The sequence below is a fragment of the Schistocerca cancellata genome, chromosome 3 (genome assembly GCF_023864275.1).
Source record: "Schistocerca cancellata isolate TAMUIC-IGC-003103 chromosome 3, iqSchCanc2.1, whole genome shotgun sequence".
Taxonomy (NCBI): Eukaryota; Metazoa; Arthropoda; class Insecta; order Orthoptera; family Acrididae; genus Schistocerca; species Schistocerca cancellata.
The window spans coordinates 380,498,306-380,511,624 of record NC_064628.1 but is presented as its reverse complement, the minus strand read 5'-3'; positions in this window follow the sequence as shown (position 1 = coordinate 380,511,624).

Here is a 13,319-nt window from a genome sequence, read left to right as displayed (position 1 = left end):
AACAACGGCGATCGGGGACATATTTGTGAACATTTAATGTGTCTCTAATTCAAACGCGAGAGGCACAGAAACGCGTCGGTGCCAGCATCATCGCTGACGTCACGTCCTGCTCCCACCGAAACTTCGCGCCGTCGGAGACTGCAGCGCATGCCACGCCAGCTGCCAGTGCCCGTGACGCCGCTGCAGCGTGGTAAGTGCAACTGTTGGCTTCCTGCTATCATCTTCCTGGTCCTAAAATGGAGCCCTTAGAGAAAACAAAATTAGTCAAGCAGAGAGGTGTAGCAAAGGCCGCTCTCGCGCGCTTAGCGAGCTTTGTGCTGTCTGCAGACAGTGCCAGCATCGAAATGTTGGAATCAAAATTAAGTCGATTGACTCGGATTCAGACTGATTTTAAGTCGTCTCAAGCACGGCTGGAAATTGAAGACGAATCAGCAGATCATAGTAAGGACAGGGCAGAATTCGAGGATTCGTGGGACTTTGTTGAATCCTTGAATCCACTATCAAGGGTTCAATGAAGAGGTACACCCAGCTTCCGCAGCCTTTGGGCTCGAATCCATCAGGCAGTGTCAGTTCTTTGAAACTACCCGCTATTAACTTGCCAAATTTTGAAGGTGACTACCTTAAGTGGTCATCATACAGGGATACGTTTTTGAGTCTCATTATGAATAACAATTCAATTGATGACGTTCAAAAACTTCATTACCTTAATTCGTCTTTGCGAGGTGAAGCTAAGGACCTTTTGAAACATATACCTGCCACAGCAGGAAATCTATCAATAGCCTGGGGACTTATTACGCAGAGGTATAATAACCCAAAAATAATTGCAGCCAGACATGCTAAGGCTTTGTTGGCCTTGCCTACAGTCGGCCATGGCGCAGCGAGCGATTATAGGCAACTAATTAATCACGTATGCAGCCATTTGAAGGCCTTAGAAGCTCTCAAACCTGATGTTCCACTTCATGAAGTTATTCTTTCGGAAGAGATTCTGTCCAGTATGCGACCCACAGATCGTCATGAGTGGGAGGTAAAGATGTCTGGGTCGACATTCACCACATTAAATCAACTAATAGATTTTTTGGAAACAAAATGTCAGGCCCTTGAGTTGATCAGGTTCAGGGATAACACCTCAAGGGATTCGCAAGGAAATGCCAATAATTTAAGTCAAACAAGACATGTGAGGAGGGCTCATCTCGCTAATGCTGATGCTGAGGAATCATGTAACTTTTGTAGTGAACCTCATACTATCACTAAATGCAAAGGGTTTCAAGCACTAAATGTCGATGAGCGAAGGGCATATGTGACAAAAAATAAGCTTTGTTTTTTGTGCATCCGCCCTGGCCATTTCTCTACTAAATGCAGGATTTCTCCTTGTAAGACCTGTAAAGGGAGGCACAACATACTGCTCCACAAGCCTGCTGAACCAAGGAATGGGCAGAATAGTGAACCAGGAGGCCATTCCTTGGCCCATCAAGCTATGAACGGGAAGGCAAACATCCATTGTAATGTTTTGTTACCAACAGCTGTTGTCAACATTAAAGACAGCATGGGTAGACAGCAGGTTTGCAGAGTTCTGCTAGATAGTGCGAGTCAGATATCCTTTATATCTAAGGGCATGGCAGAGAAATTAAAACTGAAACGAAGTAAACATTCGTTTCCTGTGAAGGGTATAAACAACGCCTTCGCAGCCTCAGTGTCTCACACTTGTGATGTTGAACTGTCGTCGAGGCTCAACGACTTTCATATCAGAACCACTTGTGCTATCGTAAATCATGTCACTAGTGACCTACCGGCGAGCATGATAGACACAAGGCCCTGGAGTGTCCCATGTAATCTTCCACTCGCTGATCCAGAATTCAACAAGCCTGCCACAGTAGATTTAATTCTTGGTGCTGAGGTTTTCTTTGACGTTGTTTGTAAGGAAAGGCTGGCGAAACCAAGTCATCCTTCACTGGTCGAAACAAGATTTGGCTGGATTTTGTCTGGTAGGATGCCTTCAGCTTCATGCAACATGGCTCGTTCTATAGTGACCTCGTGCTTTGTTAGAGGTAACAATTTAGATGCCAAATTGCAAAGGTTTTGGGAGTTAGAGGAACTGTCTACGAAAACGATAAGTAAGCAGGATAAAATATGTGAGGCACACTTTCAGCGCCACACGGCACGAGATGAAGAAGGGAGATTTGTGGTTCGACTACCAGTGAAACCTGACTGTAAATCATTAGGCGAATCACGACAACAAGCCTCTCAGAGACTGGCGCATCTTGAGAGGAGGTTTAAAAGGAAACTTTCTCACATGTACAGTGACAATGGCACCACATTTGTAGGTGCAGACAATGAACTTAAACGTTTTCTCTCCAACGATGTTACTGTTGAAGGTGTAGTGAATTTTCGACCTCAGAGGGAATTAGTTGGAGGTTCACTCCACATCGTGCCCCTCACTTTGGTGGACTCTGGGAGAAAGGAATCAAATGCATGAAGTCGCATCTCAAAAGTGTCCTCGGCAATGCAGTGCTGTCATTCGAAGAACTGACTACTGTGTTAATTCAGATAGAAGCATGCTTGAATTCAAGGCCGTTGTGTCTTCTCTCTGATGACCTAGATTCTCCTATTCTCCTGCTGCTCTCACTCCTGGCCATTTCCTAATCGGACAGCCCCTTTGTGCTCATCCTGAACCCTCTGTCCTTGAGGTTCCCACCAACAGGTTGCACAGATGGCAACTTATGCAGCAGTTGCATCAGTCCTTTTGGAAGAGGTGGTCCACAGAATACATACATGATCTGCAGCAACGCAAAAAATGGACGTCGGAAGGAGCATGGCAACCCCAGATCGGCGATCATGTGCTGGTCAAGGAGGATAATTTGCCTCCCTTGGTGTGGAGGCTGGGTGTCATTGACCAGCTGTTTCCCGGTCCTGATAAGTGTGTGCGTGTGGTAATGGTAAAAACTGCTAATGGGCAGATTAAGAGGCCTATAGCAAAATTGTGTCCACTACCTAAGCAGTGAATCAGTTCAGTGATCCCTCAGATCTGTGTAGTGGTATATGATACAGAGCCACTGCCAAATTGCCATTTACTGGAATAACCTCATAATTCATAAAATCAGCTTGGGAAGCTGTGGATGTTTCTTGTGGACTAATTGCTGTTAGTATTGATTTCATGTTTTTATGCAGTATAACATTAATACTTTATTGTTTTGTGTCCTGCATGTTAGTACCCATCGTGTTTCACATGCAGCTTGACAGTGGTGTTTTGGTGATTTGGGCATCCCATATGTTAGTGTATTCATGTCTTATGTGCATTGATATTGTGTCTAGTTATATTTTTATTGTTTACTTGTTTTGGTGTTGTTGTTTGTTAAAATGTTGGTTATTTGTAAAAAATGTTAGTGTATTCATGTTTTATGTGCATTGATCTTGTACCTAGTTATATTTTTTATTGTTTACTTGTTTTGGTTTTGTTGTTTCTTAAAATGTTGGTATTTGTAAAATGAGAAAACTCATTTTAGAGTGGGAGTATGTTTGGACTCTGCTACTCACTCCAACTGCCATCTAGTGGCAGCTTCAAACTGGACAGGTCAGACTGTCCAGTATAGTCTGCTCCCTGTTGGAAGAATTTGCACCCTACGTGCGGAAGTGGACCTCCCAGGTCCTTTGTGCACGTAGGTAGGATTAGCTGTTGTAACGGCCGAGCAGGTAGCTGTGAGACCCCGTAGCGGACGGGCGTGTATGTCTCCCAGCTAAGCCAGGAGCCGCAGTTGGCGCGCTGCCTGTGCAAGTTGTAACGTTTAATGTAATAAACACTTATACCATACAACTTGTTCCGTCTAGTTATTGTGAGTGGAAACAAGGGGAGGACAGTAAGTCCTCTCGTACTATACATTCACACTCAAATGTGCCACCAAGGGAAGAAGAGCCCGCGCGCACAAACTGAGCATTTGAAGTTGAGGTAGACCTGCAAGGTACTTGAAGCACAAATTTCTGAAATATAAGGACTGTCTTCTGCACAAAGATCGACTGCTCGTGAATTACGAAAATGCTAAACCGGGAAGGAAAATTTCTTTGCTGCAAAAAGACTTGGACAGTGCATGTGAACACCTATGGTGGTTGTGCAGCTCTGCTACAGTGCCAGTTAGTGGCCAAGCTTCTTCCCCATCTTCCTTCTCCAAGACTGCCTGTGCAACGGGCAATGACCTTGGCCGACAGCTGCTGCTTGAGTTTCCTGTGCTGACAGATCCATTGTTGGCCAAGAACAACAGAAGTAATTCCACTCAACATTTTATTAGGACAACACCTGGTCAGCCGGTGGATTTCAGACCTTGGCACTTTTTCCTTATAAATTATCCACAGCAAAACAGGAATTCGATAATACGAGGTGCATTCAAGTTCTAAGGCCTCCGATTCTTTTTCTCCGCACTGGAAAGAGATTGCAACATGCGCATTGTTTCAAAATGAGGCCGCGTTCATTGTCAATACGTCCCAGAGATGGCAGCACCGTACGGCAGATGGAATTTTACCGCCAGCGGCGAGAATGAGAACTGTTTTAAATACTTAAAATGGCGACGTTTTCCTTACTTGAACAGCGTGCAATCATTCGTTTTCTGAATTTGCGTGGTGTGAAACCAGTTGAAATTCATCAACTTTTTAAGGAGACATGTGGTGATGGAGTTGTGGATGTGTCAAAAGTGCGTTCGTGGGTGTGACAGTTTAATGAAGGCAGAACAACGTGTGACAACAAACCAAAACAACCTCAGGCTCACACAAGCCGGTCTGACGACATGATCGAGAAAGTGGAGATAATTGTTTTTGGGGGATCGCCGAATGACTGTTGAACAGATCGCCTCCAGAGTTGGCATTTCTGTGGGTTCTGTGCACACAATCCTGCATGACGACCTGAAAATGCGAAAAGTGTCATCCAGGTGGGTGCCACGAATGCTGACGGACGACCACACGGCTGCCCGTGTGGCATGTTGCCAAGCAATGTTGACGCGCAACGACAGCATGAATGGGACTTTCTTTTCGTCGGTTGTGACAATGGATGAGACGTGGATGCCATTTTTCAATCCAGAAACAAAGCGCCAGTCAGCTCAATGGAAGCACACAGATTCACTGCCACCAAAAAAATTTCGGGTAACCGCCAGTGCTGAAAAAATGATGGTGCCCATGTTCTGGGACAGCGAGGGCGTAATCCTTACCCATTGCGTTCCAAAGGGCACTACGGTAACAGGTGAATCCTACGAAAATGTTTTGAAGAACAAATTCCTTCCTGCACTGCAACAAAAACGTCTGGGAAGGGCTGCACGTGTGCTGTTTCGCCAGGACAACGCACTCGCACATCGAGCTAACGTTACGCAACAGTTTCTTCGTGATAACAACTTTGAAGTGATTCCTCATGCTCCCTACTCACCTGACCTGGCTCCTAGTGACTTTTGGCTTTTTCCAACAATGAAAGACACTCTCCGTGGCCGCACATTCACCAGCCATGCTGCTATTGCCTCAGTGATTTTCCAGTGGTCAAAACAGACTCCTAAAGAAGCCTTCGCCGCTGCCATGGAATCATGGCGTCAGCGTTGTGAAAAATGTGTACGTCTGCAGGGCGATTACGTCGAGAAGTAAGGCCAGTTTCATCGATTTCGGGTGAGTAGTTAATTAGAAAAAAAATCGGAGGCCTTAGAATTTGAATGCACCTCGTATGATCGCTGATGGAGCTCTATCAGGATCACATAGTGCGTGGGCGGCCCCTTTGCAAATGGTAAAGAGGGAATAGGGATCATGGAGAATCTGCAGAGACTACAGGAGTTTAAACACCCAACCTATTCTAGACTGATCCCCTGTGCCTCACATAACTGACCTTAATGACAACCTAGGAGATGCTTGCTGTTTCAGCGTTGTTGGCTGTGCTAAGATGTTTTCACAAAAAAGGGCAGCTCACAAAGAAAAGGCAGCTGTGACTATACTCTTTGGTGTTTTTAGGCACAATACTATGCCTTTTGGCCCGCGAAACGCTGCATAAACTTGGCAGTGTTTTATACATGAGGCCCTCTTTGCACTTCCACTTGTGTTCTGCTGCGTGGACGAAGTGTTTGTGTTCTTGAAAACCAAAGAGGGCCACATTAAGCACCTGTATACTTTGTTAAAAAAAACAAGATTGCTACAATGTTATGCTTAAAAAAGGCAAATGTATTTTTGCAAAAAAGACGTAAAGTTTCTTGGCTGCGCCGTACCATGCTATAGTAGCTCACCACTTACTGAAAAAGTGATGAATCTGGTAAACATGTCCGCTCCTTCTACGCTTAAAGGGCTTAGGCGTTTCCCTGGGATGTTAAAACAATACAGAAGACACTCGCCACATTTTGCTGAGCTGCAGGAGCCACATAACGAACTGTTCACTGGCAAAAAAAACATCCGGTAGCAGGAAGGTTCCATGGATTCCTGAAGCTACAACTGAATATAGTGACCTAAAAATGCATTGGCGAATGCTACATTATTGGCATATTCTGTTCAGGATGTGCCAATCGCCTTGTGGGTTGACACAAGTTAGACGGCGCTGGGCACCATGTTACAATAACATGTCGCAGCGAAATGGCAACCTCTGTTTTTTTTTTCACAAAAACCAGTCAGCACAGCAGAAGCAGTGGAGTGGGTTTGACAAGGAGCTCTTGGTCATATATCTACTTGACAAACATTTCTGTATTTACAGTTTTCACAAATCATTAACACCTGACTTCCATGTTCCATCATGTTACTGACCTCAACTCACCAAGTCAGATTTGCCAAGCATAGTTCATTGCCCAATTTTCCACAGACATGTAACACGTCACAGATCAGGATAACATTGTGGCTGACTGTTTGTCATGCAATGTGCGGCATTTCCCATTATTAACTGGGCTGGTGTGGCAGCAGATCAAGATATGAGAAGCTTCCTTCAGCAGTGAACGCCTATCAGTGCACGACATACGACAAGGGATCTGTTGTGACACTTCAGGAAACAAGTGGCGTCCATTTATCCGAACAAAATAGTGACACCCAATGTTCAACACCTTTCCCAACCTAGCGCACCCAGGTATGAGCTACTGCTAAGTTAGTGTCAGACATAGTTTTTTGGCTGGGAATACAGAAAACTGCTGTTGATGGGTGTGATGTTATGTGTGATGTCAAAGTTGTAAAACCTCTTGCCACAACTTTGCTCTAGTGATTGACTGCCCCTCCCCTTCAGGGAGATTCTCACTTTGGATATTGTAGGTCCTCTTACCCCTTCAGAAGGCTTTCGTTTTCTAATTATCATGGTAGATAGATTCACTAGGTGGCCCAAAGCTATCCCTGTACCAGATATTCCAGCAGAGTCTGTCGCCCATCATTGATCTCTGCTTGGTTCTCCAGGTTTGGCATTCCTGAAATTACCACCACTGTCAGAGATAGGCAGTCTGAATGCCAGCTGTTTAATGAGCTCTTGAGATTATGCATATGTAAATACATATAAACTATGAGGTAACATCCCACCAGAAATGGGATTGTAGAGTGTATGCACTGCACGCTGAAAGCTGCCTTGGCCTGCCATGCAGAATCCTGGGTGACAGCACTACCATTAGTTCTTCTAGGCCTCTGCATAGTAATTAAAGAAGACTTAGGGTTTTCCTTTGCTCTGTTAGTCTATAGAGAGCAGCTGAGAGTCTGGGCGAGTTTTTTTCACTCTCCCCCTTCCAGTCTATCGTTTAGGGAATATGCCACATTTTTACACTCTCTATAAACTCACATGCAACTCCTCAAACATACGAATCCATCGCGACATGGAGACAAACAAATTTTTGTCCAGAAATACTTGTTCAAATCTGAGTTTGTGTGTATAAAAGACACTGTTAGACGAACTCTTTCCACTTCATATATGGGGCCCTTTAAGGACACAGACAGGAGTGACAAAATATTTGTAGTTGAAAAAAAATGGTAAACACGACACAGTGTCGGTTGACTGCCTTAACCTAGCATACTCTGAAATATGTCCAGATGAACCATGCAATGAAAGAGCCCAGTTGTTACAGTTTCCTCATAACTTGTCAGACAAGGATACAGATATTCATCTCCCTGAACAGACTGCAACGCCAATTTACAAAGTCTGGCACACAAGTACTTTGCCGGCACCCTATGATGCGGGGTGGGGGTGGGGAGTGGGGCAGGTTTTCAAGTTCAGTCCAGCTGAGAACCAACAGATCATGTGAGTAAGTATGCCACACGCATGAATTGCCAAACTACAGCTCTCCCAAAAGGGAGAGGGGCTAATGTGGCTGAGTAAAATGGACAACCAATATTGAGCGAGTGCAATTACTGATTCATGAACAGCTCTGATGTAAAAACTAGATTTATCTTTGTAGTATACAATAAAACTTTTATTTTTATGTCCTTTGGTTATTAATATGGTGTTGAGATTTCTATCTCGTGCATTGGATGAGTATTATTGGTATACTGAGTAGTGGCCGAGCGGTTCTAGGCGCTTCAGTCTGGAACCGTGGGACCGCAATGGTCGCAGGTTCGAATCCTGCCTTGCACATGGATGTGTGTGATGTCCTTAGGTTAGTTAGGTTTAAATAGTTCTAAGTTCTAGGGTTCAAATGGTTCAAATGGCTTTGAGCACTATGGGACTCAACTTCTGAGGTCATTAGTCCCCTAGAACTTAGAACTAGTTAAACCTAACTAACCTAAGGACATCACACACACCCATGCCCGAGGCAGGATTCGAACCGTAGCGGTCTCGCGGTTCCAGACTGCAGCGCCTAGAACCGCACGGCCACTTCGGCCGGCTAAGTTCTAGGGGACTGATGACCTCAGATGTTAAGTCTCATAGTGCTCAGAGCCATTTGAACCATATACTGAGTAAATACAACAAAGTGTCAACGACTATCATAGTTGTGTGTATTACAATTGGATTCAGAATTTCCCTAAAACTTCATCATTGTGGTATGCATTAAGGTCCATTTACACTCTTGCGCCATGTGGCTCATCGCTGTGAGGCTGTAGCCTGCCACACACAGAATAAGAGGCTGCCAGTGTGAAGACAGGTGTGAATGGAATCAGTCACACACACATGTTGAGAAAGAGGCATACACCTACACACGTGCCTCAGCTTGCGTGTGTGGTAAGCTACAGTTCACGACGACTAACCACAAGCCACACAGTTGTAAACAAAACCTTAAGGGTTAGTACACAAAGGTGATTTTTGTACCTGTTACTGTTTCCAGACTTTCGTTCAGTCTGCAGGCTTGTAGATGAGCATATACTATGATTCGACAGCCAGGTGACACTTTTGTCTGTCGACTTGCGAACAAGCTGTGACAAAGCTGTCACTGAGCCGTTAGGTTTTGATAGCTGTGCATGCACAGATGACAAAGTTGTCATTCTTGGTGCATTCTCTGATCCCTATCCCGGCGGGGTCACGGACTTTCACCTACCTTGAGATGACTGGGTGTTTGTGTTGTCCTCATCATTTCATCATCGTTCGTGAAAGTGGCGAGATTGGACTGAGCAAAGGTTGGGAATTTGTATGGGCGCTGATAACCGAGCAGTTGAGCGCCCCTTAAACCAAACATCGTCATTATCATCATCATCATCATCCATTCCCTATCTCTATCAATACTAGACAGAGATCACTGTTTCTAACTATCGACACAGTGACACGCAAACATTGCATCAACATCTTTTCATAACGTGACTGTGCACGAAGACGATATCGATAATGATTTTCAGGAAGTCTTTCTGAAAGCATTTGTATGGAGTGTAGCTATGCATGGACGTGAAACGTGGACGATGAACAGTTTAGACTAGAAGAGAATAGAAGCTTTTGAAATGTGGTGCTGCGGAAGAATACTGAAGATTAAATCGGTAGATCACGTAAGTAAAGAGGAGGTACTGAATAGAATTGGGGTGAAAAGAAATTTGTGGCACAATTCGTAGGTCTGCAAACTAAAGAGCGAGGAGGCGATTCCCCCACTCTCTCTACCACGTTACGTCACTATGGCGTGTTTCACAAAGTTATACCGGCCCTTCCGCACTCGTCTTCCGAATCACTGGTGACGCAGGGAAGTCGCACGGGGTAGCCACACGGTCTAGGGCCCGTTGCCACGGTTCGCGCAGCTTCCCCCATCAGAGGTTCAAGCCCTTCCTCGGGCATGGGTGTGTGTGTGTTTTACTTAGCGTAAGTTCGTTTAAGTTAGATTAAGTAGTGCATAAGCCTAGGGATCGATGACCTCAGCAGTTTGGTCCCATAGGAACTTACCACAATTTTTCCAAATGTCCTGGGATATTTACTTTCCACAAAGTGCGTTAACACTGTGTGGAATACAGATGTGTATTACTAATAACACTAACGCAAGAAACACACGTGGACAGAATCTACGTAAATCTCTGCTCTCTGTTCTACACCGCTAGAAGGCAGTTGCTATATAGTCATCCTTTATGGTAGTTGTAGCATTCTACCCAGAGAGGCGAATTCCTCCAGTACGAGCGCTGCTCGCTATTCAATTTACAAATGGACTGTACATCCCAAGTATTTGCTGTCGAGTTCCCTTATGTAAATACACAAAATAACTTCCTACTGGTAAAATACTAGGGAAATGCAATCAGTCTACACAGGAAATGGCTTGCAAACCACGTGTGCGACCCATCTTAGAATATTGCTCAACAGTGTGGGACTGGTAGGGGATATTGAACTTCATGTTGGTAAAACTTCGTGCAGGCGCAGACTTTGTGCAGTAGTAGAGGGGAGTTTCATGAACAACATACTAAAAATCCTGACCATTCACGTGTGAATATGTCGAAAATCGCGACTACTATCGAAAATCTCCCAGTACAAAATTAAACTAAATCAAATTTCCTACATAAGGCGTTCTATTGGTTTTTCTCTAGAACTAACATTTTCTGCTTTGCAGAAGATGGAAAAATCGCAAATTATTAAGATAGTGTTTTAATGGTATAAAATTAATGTTTATTATTAAATGAGTGGGTTAGGAACAAACACTAAATATATGTACCACATTAAAGTGCAGTAGAACGGTATTAAGGTCTAAATCGTGTTCTGGGGTGTAACAGGATGGAAGGTGGGACTGGAAGTTAGAAGTGTGAGGGAAGGTATGTCGCCAGACTGTAGTTATGGATTAGAAGAAGGGATCGGTTGGTAGAACACATTCTGTGGCATCAAGGGATCACCAATTTAGTAACGAAGGGAAGCGTTGGGAGGGGGGAGTAAAAATTGTAGAGGGAGACCACGAGATGAATACATTAAGCATATTCACAAGGACGTAGCTTGCAGTAGTTAGCTCGGATGTGAAGAGGCTTGCCCAGGATAGAGTAGCGTGGAGATGGAGAGCTGCATCAAACCAGTCTTTGGACTGAAGACGACAACTACATGTAGCTGTAGAAGCATTTGTAGTTTGCCGGGAATGGCGTCTCAATTCGAAGCGGGACACATCACCGAAGGCGCAATCCTACTCCAGTCAATGAGATTCCAGGAATAAGAGGTATCTCGATACGCGCCAGACAGCGATGGACTCCAATCAATGAGATTCCAGGCATAAGATGTGTCTCGATACGCCCCAGACAGCGATGGGATGTCAACCGTGAGGCTCAACAACGATTCGTGATGGTCTGGGGTCCCATTTCATTTCATCGCGGGATCCTTTTGGTTGTCACCTGCGACACCCTCGTCGACGATATACTACTCCCTGTTCTGTTGCCCTTCATGTCAAGTTCTCTTAGGCTTACACTTCAGCAAGATAAGATTAGCCCACACACGGGGAAAGTTTGTACTGCTTGTTTTTGTGCTTGCCGAAACCTACATCGGCCGGCGAGGTTTCCGGATCTTTCCCCAACTGAGAACGTCTGGAGCATTATGGGCAGTGCCCTCCAACCACGTCAGGATTTTGGCGATCTAAACCGCCAGTTGGACAGAATTTGGTTCGAGCCCCCTCAGGAGGATATTCAGCAAGTCTGTCAACCAATGTCAAGCTGAATAACCGCTTGCGTAAAAAGGGCCAGAGGTGGACCAATGCGTTATTGACTTGCTCAATTTGTGAAGCTTTTGTGAAGCTTTTTCTCTTGAGTAAAACATCCATTTTGCTGAAACTGTAAGCAATCGCTTGCCTGTATATGTACATCACATATGTCGATTTCCGTTCCTAATTCCTTCGTGGTGCGTTGTCTTTTTTTTTCCCTTAGAGTGTAGCGTATATTAAGCGAACCTCTTTGTGGAGCTTAGTGCAATAATCTTCGATATTCGTGACTAGCTCCTGGCACGTAATTCCAGCATGTAGTGGCAGCTCGCCCGGCGTTTAATCACACACACAGAAGCGTCTAACGCAGTCATATACACTATCTGATGAAAACTATCCGGACACTTCTATGCAACACTGAATTGACCACCAGATGTCACGAGAGGCGTATCCGGCAATATAAAAAGAGGTGGGGGGGGGAGGGGGTATTGTGATGCCAGTAGGGGAGCGGTAACAGCAGAACAGGAGTGTGTGTGTGTGTGTGTGTGTGTGTGTGAAATCTTATGGGACTTAACTGCTAAGGTCATCAGTCCCTAAGCTTACACACTACTTAATCTAAATTATCCTAAGGACAAACACACACACCCATGCCCGAGGGAGGACTCGAACCTCCGCCGGGACCAGCCGCACAGTTCATGACTGCAGCGCCTTAGACGGCTCGGCTAATCCCGCGCGGCAACAGCAGAACAGGTCGGTCGGGAGAGCTGTATGACCTCGAACGTGGACTAGTCGTTGAATCAACCTGACTTACAAACCTTTATGTGACATTTCAACCTTTCTAAAGCTGCCCCCCCCCCTCCAAGTCCACTGTTGGTGGCGTGATTTATTTATTTATTTAAACGTCAAGTTCCGTAGGACCAAATTGAGGAGCAAATCTCCAAGGTCATGGAACGTATCAGTACGTGAAATTGCAACATAAAAGTAATAACAGATAAAAATAAATGTTTATGAACCAGAAAAAATCAGTCCATAAGTTTAAGTAAACGCAGTCAACAATACAATAAGAGTCAGCTTAATTTTTCAAGGCACTCCTCGACAGAATAGGAATGGCCCACGAGGAAAATCTTCAGTTTCGATTTGAAAGCGCTTGGATTACTGCTAAGATTTTTGAATTCGAGCGGTAGCTTATTGAACATGGATGCAGCAGTATACTGCACACCTTTTTGCACAAGAGTTAAGGAAGTCCGATTCAAATGCAGGTTTGATTTCTGCCGAGTATTGACCGAGAGAAAGCTGCTTATTCTTGGGAATAAGCTAATATTGTTAACAAGAAATGACAGTAAGGAATATATA